Below are 10,719 nucleotides of genomic sequence, written 5' to 3' on the forward strand. Positions count from 1 at the left end.
CACCTTTCTCTCAGTGATGTCAACTTATCATGACTTTAATGAGAGGAATTCTTTATCACAATGTTGTCAGAAATAATGCCTTTGATTACCATCCTTATCTCAATGTTGTCAAAAACTAATGCCTTTAATTACCATCCTTGTCTCAATGTTGTCAAAAACTAATGCCTTTGATTACCATCCTTGTCTCAATGTTGTCAAAAACTAATGCCTTTGATTACCATCCTTGTCTCAGTGTTGTCAAAAACTAATGCCTTTGATTACCATCCATGTCTCAATGTTTTCAATAAATAATGATTTCGATTACCATCCTTGTCTCAATGTTGTCAAAGACTAATGCCTTTGATTACCATCCTTGTCTCAACGTTGTCAAAATATCATGCATGAATGAAAAGAATGAGTCAGACACATCAATTGGTACTTCATATCGAATATATCTTAATTGTTTGTTGAAAGTCGTACGTATTTTCCAATACTAAAAGTCACATTTTCTAGAAATCAAACATTTAAGAACTGTTCTATGATATATTCCAGATTTCCGTTACAATTAAAAATCCCAAGGAATATCAATGTCGTCGAAAAGAACAACATATAAGGGAGATATTTATGTTTGCTACCGCTACATTAATAGCAATGTTGGAAGCTGAATGTTTGTTATTACTATCAAATGTACTAATGAACAGATTTGTTATTCGGATAATACTGTTGTACATAGAACTTATTCTATTTCTCTTGTATCTGTGTGTTTGGCGGGGCTGTGTGTTTGGCGGGGCTGGATGTTTGGTGTAAAATATCGAAATATTGTGAGCTTTATTTTTTCTTTGAGTCTTCCTTGTTTGAAATTTCTAGAATCTCCAGCAGGGGAACTTGTCTGTGAAGTCAACCTTCACAAATGTTGAATGAATAATCAGATTGTTGTAAGAACGATCGTCTGGCCCTGCACAACACTGATAACTATTTTCCCATTTCTGTTATGGTCATGGGTCCACAGAGATTGAGAGAGAGAGAGAGAGAGAGAGAGAGAGAGAGAGAGAGAGAGAGAGAGAGGGAGGGAGGGAGCAGTGGGCTTTGTGGTGGAATTGTATGGTTTGACAGTCATCCAATTTTTATAGAAGAGTGACTATGCAGCGGTTGCAAAGGATTGTTGTATCTTGAGTGGTTCACACTAGTTTACAATAACCGTTCCAATCGCCCAATACTCAAGTTTTCAATGGTCTTTCCAATCACATAACATATCAGCACGAAAAAGACAATTTTGCTTTCGAGACACCACACATACAACACTGTTGTTGCTTTTGTTTCAGCGGCATTTGAATTAAGAAAGTGGACGAAGGTGGCACGTCGTTGAACAGCATGTTCATGAGTTCTTCATCTTTTATAGTCGATGAGTTGTAAAGCTGCAATCTATGAATCAAAACTCAGAGGAATAACTTTTTCAACATTTTTTCAGTTCTTTGATGCGACGTTTTCCGATTTTGAGAGTTCTTTGATCGATTAAGTTGACTAGTCTGACTCGAGTCAGACACGACGCCATTGTCTATGTGATGAATACCTTTTATAACCAAATGTACATCTTCTTTATTTTCTTTCAGTAACTAGAAGCCAATTACCACTCTTTGTAACCTCACACGATGAGCTGTTGAGGACCACGAAATAAAAGTTATTTATGTTCCATCAAACGTTGACAAAGTTGGTTTGACTGGAACCGCTGGGTCTAGGAATGGTGGCAAAGATGCGACGCCTCACAACTATGACGATCTGACCTTTTGTCAATCACAGTGGAGACGGCGGATGTAGCGACGACTCTCGAGTTTTGGAAATTGTGAGAGGAAACAGGGCAACTAAGATCTTTCTCTACAGAAGCACACGATTTACATTTTTCGAAGAAGAAATAATGCATCGAGGCATTCCTTCCTTTCTTTCTTTCTTTCTTTCTGGGGTTACAGTACCATCCGTTGTCTGTGTGTTGTTGTTTTTTTTTTTGTTTTTTTTTTTGGGGGGGGGTATAATGGGTAACCCTGGAAACATTCACTTAAGACATTTGCATAGTAAGCTATGTCTTCTCTTCAAGTTTCAAATAAAATACCTTTCATTCACTTACATCATTCCAAAGTACATTCAGTTGCTATACATCAGAAGCGATTTTGAGCAGACGTTTGTTTTCTTTGTGTGTGTGTGTGTGTGTGTGTGTGTGTCTTTAGTTATTGACGCCAAACTTTATGGTGAATAGCACTATTGGTAAGTCAGTTTTCCCAGAAAGTTTTCTTTCAGATTTGTATAAATTATGTTCAGCGGTTTTTGACAAGTTGTTTAAAGGTGTTTCTATTTTTAGTAACAGCAACCATATTCCATCACTGAGCGGCATTATTAGTTAAACATTCCAGACACTTTATGCCAGAATTCTTTCTGCCAAATTTTGTTGAATTGTGTTGAATGGTTTTTGAAAAGAAGATGCTTGAAGGTGTTTATCTTTCCAGTAAGACGGTCATGTCTGATGGCGGATCGGTATGGTTTGTGCAAATTTGAAATACCTATTTGCCAGGATTATTTGAATTTATTTTGAAATTGTGCTTTGTGGTTTTGAGTAGAAGTCGTTTAAAAGATTTTCAGTTTTCTAATGAACGCCATAGTTCATGGCAGAACGGCATGATTTGCATATATCTTAAAAGCCTTCAAGTCAATATGTTATATAACACATTTAATGACATTATATTTAACGACTTTTCAGAAGCTGGTTAAATGTTTTTATTTGTAGCAACGGCGGCCAATTTTGAAGGGAGATTGGTATTATTTGTACAAATTTGAAGTTTCGTTAGACCAGGATGCTTTCTAACCATATTGGTTAGTGGTTTTTGAGAAGAAGTTTAAAACAGCAAATGCTACCGCACGCCGGACACAGACTCTTGCCATATGCTCATTTGACCTTACTGCCAGGTGAGCTACATACTATACATCACATACATATAAAAACATTTGAAAAATGTATACTCGAGCAGCATGTGCGATTGCGAAGCTGATTTCGCGGGTCTTATCATGTCATGAATTAGAATAGTTCTCCAGGCACAACGGAGTTTCTTAGTTTGGATCTTGAACGATAAGTTCGTATCTAGTTCCAGCTTTCGCGAGGAATTTTATTCTGAAGATATAATTTAAATTATATTTATTGAACCGAAAAATTTCTTTGATTAGGAAGACTTTACTATTCCGGTCGAATTCTGTTTTTCATCAAATCTAAACTCACTGATCGAAACGAATTTAGAAATATAAGTCTCAAAGGTAAACTACAAATGGAATTTTCATCGACCTCTTTATCTCGAACCAATTCGTCTGTCGGTGAGTCTACGCTTGTCGACATCAGAAGAAGTCAAGCAAGAAATGACCAAACACACCGAGACGAAATTTGCCTTATACATATTCATGACGCATAATGGTTCGCTTAAGTCCACATTAAGGATCAATGGCGAGTAGTCTTAGTGCAAGCTAAAATCCAATTACTTTGGGATGACAAAAGATTTTAAGAAATTAGAGTACAGCAGAAAGTGAAGCCGTCAAAAGTATCTCAAACGAAGTGGAAGAAAACAGGATAATGCCGTTTTAATGTTTGCCCCTCAGAAGATTGGCTCCAACGTTGGTGGATCGTGATATTAAGATTCAATTTATTTTGTTTGATTCACTGAGCTTTCAGAATCTAATGAATTTGCTTGCAGGAATTTTGTATGAATTCAAGTTTATTTAGAGACACAAAAACCGTTGATGGTAGGATATTTAGCGAAGGATTACATAAGCCGATTACATAGAAAGAATGGTTGACTGTCATTCCGACCGGGTTGGCGATACAAAATAACACGTTATTTGGCCGTGTCACACATCAAATCAATCATCATAGTTATAAATTGTTAGATCTTGTAGGATGTTAAAATATAATAGAAATTTATGCATATTCATATGAAGTTTATATTTCGTATTGTGATCTCTCTCTCTCTCTCCCCTCGTTCGTTGTAGAAATCACTTGTGTTTAAAGGCATACTTTTATAGCAAAATTAAATTAAAAATTATTTTAAAAATAAAGTAATATATAAATAACTGGGTAAATACCCGCCTTGTTGTCGTCGATACGAGTTCTTTCGGTATCACAGCAGCACTAAATGGATTATGCGCTATGTGTGTTTGTGACGGTATGTATTTTCTGTGTATCTGTGCGTCTGTGTGATGGTATGTATTATCTGTGTATCTGTGCGTCTGTGTGACGGTACGTTTACCTGTGTATCTGTGTGTCTGTGTGACGGTTTGTATTATCTGTGTATATGTGCGTCTCTGTGACGAAAGTATCGTCTGTGTATCTGTGTGAAGATCTGTATTATCTGTGTATATTTGTGTCTGTGTGACGGTATGTATTACCTTTGTATCTGTGCGTTTTTTGTGTAACGCTATGTATTATATGTGTATCTCTTCGTCTTTAATGTGATGATATGCTTTATGTGTGTATCTGTATAACTGTTTATGTGACGCTTTTTATTATCTGTGTATCTGTGTGTCTGTGTGACGGTATGTATTTTCTCTGTATCAGTGCTTCTCTTTAGGTGACGGTATGTATTATCTGTGTATATATGTGACTTTTTATGTGACGGTATTTATAGGTTACTGCATTTGTATGGGAAGATATGAACGAGTTTTTCAGATGGAATACTGCAAGACCTTGGGAGTGCAGTACATCGATCGTTCATATTTTCCCATACAAATACAGTAACCTTTTTATTATATGCTCATTTTTCTTATTCTACCTAAGGCTTAATTATATAAACAAAATACACTAAAAGAAACAAAATAACTGAATGTATGCCGTATTCCAAACTAAATACACAAGCGCAGATTCATCATTACACAACAACAACATTATTAACGTGCACATAGCTCCGCACAGATAAATTTGAACTTAGTCTCGCGCTAGACACAAAGTTTGAAAACAAAATGTCGGTTTGGTCTACTTAAAATGGAAATTTAGATTCCTATTGTGATTGAACGTGCATTGCAATAACTTTTCCATTTGATCAGGAACGAATATATTTCGGTATTTTTGTCGATTCAGGATGTAAAACTGTAAGTATATTTTTTGCCATTCTTATTACTAGCTAAAGAAGACAGTTTATGCCTTGTCACTTGCATGCTATTTGTAGGTACCCAGCAATTTTATGAAATCTGGCATCTCCCGCCTAAATTCGAAACATCGTATCAAAAAAGTTAACGCGGAATGTAGCAAAGCAGTAGGCAGTCCGCAAAACATCTGCTATAGTTCATTCAGAAACAAACGTAATCAACCAAAACGTAAACCGCCTACTATGTGAGTGTACATGATTTGTTTACAAAAAGTGCTGGTCATCTGCGTCCATTGTTTGTTTACAATAGAAAGTAGTTCCTTTATGAGTGCAATATGAAGTTGCGCGCGAGTTCAGTATTGTAAAATACTGAACAATTCTGACAGTGCAGAGTTAACGGAGAAAAAAAGAGAATATAATAAGTATTATTTGTGTATCTGTGCGTCTTTGTGACAGTATGTATTATCTGTGTATCTGTGTGTCTTGACGCATATATGTTATGTTTCTGCAATAAGCGTGATTATCTGTTTTTAGATTGCAAACGTAACTTTGTCTTCCGTGGTTTAGGAAATTTTATATGCATGTAATTTTCTTTGCTTTTAATATAAGATAAATATGCGCATGCGTTTGGGTATGAACGGTGGTCCGTTATTCTGAATGTAAAAAACATTGGGATAATATGCTTCAAGTAATTTTACGTGCTAAATTATTGACCGTGTCACATATATTTTTCAATACTGACCCTTACACAGACATGTTTCACTACTGACCAATACACACATATGTTTCAATAAACTGTTCACCTAAATCTCATTCACACGGAGGTGTCATAAACAAATGTATTAATTAGCGTCCTATTCACTTTCATCACCTGAACTAACACCTGTGTGCAGGAAATGGAAATATAACCAGTGCACCCCTTCGTGTGTGTTCCCACCTCCAGGTGACAATTAATAAATTAAAATAAATCACAGATGTTGAAAACTTGTGAATTAAACGCAGCTGTTATGGGCTAAGGCAAACTGGAGCGAGATGTCACCTTAAACTGCACAGAGTCAGCATTACTATTTCAGTCAAATCTATTATAAATGAGAGCAAATTTGAGGCGGGGAAGGGGGAACCGTAACAACAATTTCATAGATGGACATTGTCGTTCCAGACAGAGATGGAGGTGGTGGTGGGGGAGGGAATAAGGGGGTTAGAAAGAATGTAGTAATATGTTTCTCAAATAATAATAACTTAAATAGCAGACGAATCCTTCCATTATTTTATATACTCCTCCCGTAATTCCTTCTTTCGTGATGAAATTATATGACAGTATAGTTGACGCAAAGCATATGCTTTTTACATACACACGCGCACACGCACACACGCACATTGTGTATGTGAGTTCATTGTTCATTTGAAAATGATTGGAAACATTACGGTTAAATTTCAACTTTTTCAGTTTTAAACAAGTTTAACCAGCAGATGGCTTTGTAACATTTAAGTGGCAAATACAATTACAGATCTAGGAAACTATTTCACTTCCACTGGCCTGAAAACTTGTTCATGTGGACCATGGTTGGTCCACCTGAGACGTCAGCCTGACCCAAGTCCCAATTTAAAATGAAGTGGCGTGTTTAAGATGGTTAACGCTCCTTATCGTGCCGAACTTTGTTCCCATTTTTGCCTACATCATTCTATGTCGAGTATTTCAGGGACTGTATCAACCATAGAACATCAGTGTTTGAATGTCTCTCACAGAAAATATTCGAATTGAGTAATAATAGCTTTGAAAAAAATAATAGGTAAGCAACTGTATTTGATTTACTAACATTTAATGGTATAAATTTATTGGATCACAGCAGCAAGAGGGAATCCATATACGGGTAGTTAATATCCCATGACCTTTTTTCAAAGACACTTGAAAATCTTATCACTCTCGTAAAGGAGATGACACTGGATTTTCACTATACCCGCAATGATTCAGTATCGTCTCAATAGGCACGCATGGTTCAAATCGCCAATGATTCCTTTTAAAATCTGGAGTAAGGGCATCACAAACACCGCATTTACTGTCATTGATAAGATGACCGGAATAAAACCGTCAAGAGGAACAGACAGCGCGCTTGACCAAGATATCAAGATACTAATTATTTTTGCACAGTATACGTACAAAGTGTGAAGTGATAATGTACGAGACGCGGAATGACGCAATATTTTAACGGCTATAATTTGCCTGTGTCATTCGGTTAACTTAAGCTTTTATCACTTTGCAATGGATAACCAAAACAGGGCCTGAAAAAAATGGGCCCCATATTTTGGGGTTCTAAATGTCGCTGTAAAGGTTATTACGGTAAATGCACTCTGCGACATAGCCGCTAAATAAGCGACTCTCTCTGTATACTATCCAATTTTGGACATTATCCCTACCCCGACCAACTCTGAGGTCACGTCTGTATGTCAAGAGCAACAAATAAGTTTCAAACACATGGCCCCATTACTTTGTTAACTTTCATGTCTTATTGAAGTCAATACAAAAAATCTCTAGGAATTAATTTAAAAATAAGCACAGTACTTTCAGAAAAGTGTGTTATTATGTGTTTTTGAAAACCGTAAAATTCCCGATGGTTATTGGAGCACTTCCGCTGTCGAATCTTCATTTTCGGATGCGCATAGATTTAAACGATGTAAAGCTCTTCAGCTTCGGAGGTAAGTAATTCTTGCTTGTAGTTGGCAATCCCATAGTCTCTAAATAGAAATGACCGGTTAAAAATACCCCCCCCCTCGCTACCCCCTACCCACCCCCCGCCCACCGGAACTTGTGAAGTTTGGCTAAAATGAATTAATGGGGGGGGGGGGGGGAATATTATCGATTAACACTTTTAATGCAAAGCAAACAAAAAGTTTTATCAATCGAGAAGAATGTTGTACGAACAATTTATAAGTATACAAGCCTAGCGCATTTTCAACGTGATATACATCGTGATGTGATAATCCCAATGATGTCAACACTTTCTCAATGGATGGAACCAAAACGAATTTGTGTCATGTAAATAAACGGCATGGGGAGTATTTTGTCTTTTTCTGAAAAGAGTATACAGCAACAAAACACAACATACATCAGTAATGTTATTTGTGTGCCTGGGTTTCAATTTTTTTCCCGCCCTCGTCCATAACGAGGATGTTCTTTGAGCCATTTTCTTTTTAATGATATAGACGCGATTTTTATTAGTAACTTTGCAACATGATTCCTTGCTGGAACAAAATCATGATTTCTCAACAACGAAAAATGTTTGTGCGGAATTCTGGTTAAAATTTGCACGCTATAACAATACTGTATAATAATAATAATAATAATAATAATAATAATAATAATAATATCAAACACATAAGCTTGTCTGGGATTTTGAAAACGTCATCCCCGTCAGTATAACATGTGCCTAGTGGGGGTTATATTGGATCTATATAGGCGTCTGTAGGTTAACATGCAGCCTACGCTTGAGGGACAATTAAAAATCCTATGTTAAAATGGTCCGTAGACTTACATTCAGCCGCTACACGTTGGTCAAACGTGTTTTTAGTGTCAATTGAAAATGTAATGTTAACTTTGAGAATGTTATTGGCTGTTTCCATGTCAAAAAACTTACAGGTCTGAAGAAAATGGTAATGCTAATTTATTTTATATCTACACTACACATGACATATACAATCCAGCACCCACTTTTTGTACTACTAGTACTGCTACACACACACACACACACACACACACACACACACACACCTACCTACCATCCAAACAGAGAGGGTAGTAGTGTCCATATACAGATACTTTCAATAAATATAACAAAATAAGATCACGCACGAGCTGGGTAGGATATAAAATAAGGGGATGAAATAAACACATACTTTCACGCAAACATATTATCACACGCACACATGTAGGAAGTGTTTACAGACACCCCCACTTTACCCTTTCATACAAACACAGACTATTTCACAGGAGAGAGAAGAAGTAAAGAGGGTTCTAAGTTTTATTTCGTCAACAACATACACATATACAAAACACATACATACACACACATAAAAATCATTTTTTTTTCACATTGAAATTAGTATCTCTCCTTTCTAGATATCTGGGTGGCCCTAAAATGGGTCGTTGGAATTGTTAACCAAAGTTAGTTAACATATACCTGTTACGTTTAGGCTCTTACAAAACGTAAAAAGAAAAGAGCGAAGACAACAAGCTATGTAAAAATTAAGAAATAGTTTATTTCCCTAGAAAAACAAGGTAAAAATGAGAAGAAAAAAAACGTACTGTTTTACGAATCAAATCCAAAAATTAAAAAAGAAGTCATAGTAATAAAAAGTTTTAATGAAACCGAGTTCGAATCCCGATGAAATCCAAAATGGAAGGCGATGACGTATGCTGTGGTCACTGTCGTACTCACGTGTCAACAGTTTTTAGTTGAATCACAGAAAATAATATTCCAGTGTTTGAATTCTGTATAAATTTTGATAACTGTCCTTGTCCAAGAATTAATTTAGAACACAAGTATTTCCAGGAAAAAATAATCTCTTGGAATCCAAATAATTTGAAGAAAACAAAGTAATTAGCCCATCAAAAACTGGTCACAACATAATACACTTGGACTTCTACATTGTTAAGGCACAGAAGGACTATTCTTTCGCAATACATCAATAATAAATCTAGCTACGGCGCGAAACAGATTCTCAGGCGTGGGTCAGTCCACTGGAAAAAAATAGTTTGAAACAATTGCTACATGTTATTTGTCATATACTCCAAGTATGACCTCGATTTCACTTTATGAATCTTTACTCTGAGAAAGAATAATAAAATAAAAAAGTTGTTTACTTTAACTCTTACTGATTTCTGAATCAAGGTCAGGAACTAGGTCAGCATTAGATTCAAAGTTTCTATTATTAGTGTTTACGAAAAACAGTCACGTCAAATCGAACTGAATTTCTGGAAAATGAATTTCTGGAAAATGTCAAATCTAGTAAATAAAGTTACATTACAATAGCATGAATAAAATTTTTTAAAACTAACAAACAAACAATTAAATTAAATCAAACATAAATTATATCAAATATACATAACAATACCACATCGCGTCTCTGTTATTCTTCTGATCAAATTTCTTCGCACGGCGTGTCCATACACCATACGATCTTCAGGCACCACTGCGTTTGTATATATACTCGTCTCTTCCAGATAGTCGTGTCCGTAATATTGCTGATGGCTCGTAATTCCTTCCCATAGACTAGGTAGTCCAAGTTAAAAAACAGCATGTTCGAAACAAGCGTAGAAGTGTCACGGAATTGTGTTCTTTGTTGTCTATGTATTATATTTGAAATAAAATGTACAGCGTTACCTCAAGGCGGTTTATTTATATCGTACATTATTTCGATGTAGTGAGCTCGGTTCGTCTTTTTAAAATGGTGTCAGAAGAGGGATCAGATTATATGGAGCACTAACCGTACTTTTCATAGGTCTAGTATGTTTAACAAAACTTTATACGAAAATAAACCAAACGCCATACCTTCCTTTGGCATTAGAATATCATCCAGCCTTGACACTGCAAATATAGATCTTTCAAAAATTCAGAAAACATCCATCTCCGAA

The sequence above is a fragment of the Sinohyriopsis cumingii genome, chromosome 4, assembly GCF_028554795.1.
Source record: "Sinohyriopsis cumingii isolate HCF-2022 chromosome 4, ASM2855479v2, whole genome shotgun sequence".
Classification (NCBI taxonomy): Eukaryota; Metazoa; Mollusca; class Bivalvia; order Unionida; family Unionidae; genus Sinohyriopsis; species Sinohyriopsis cumingii.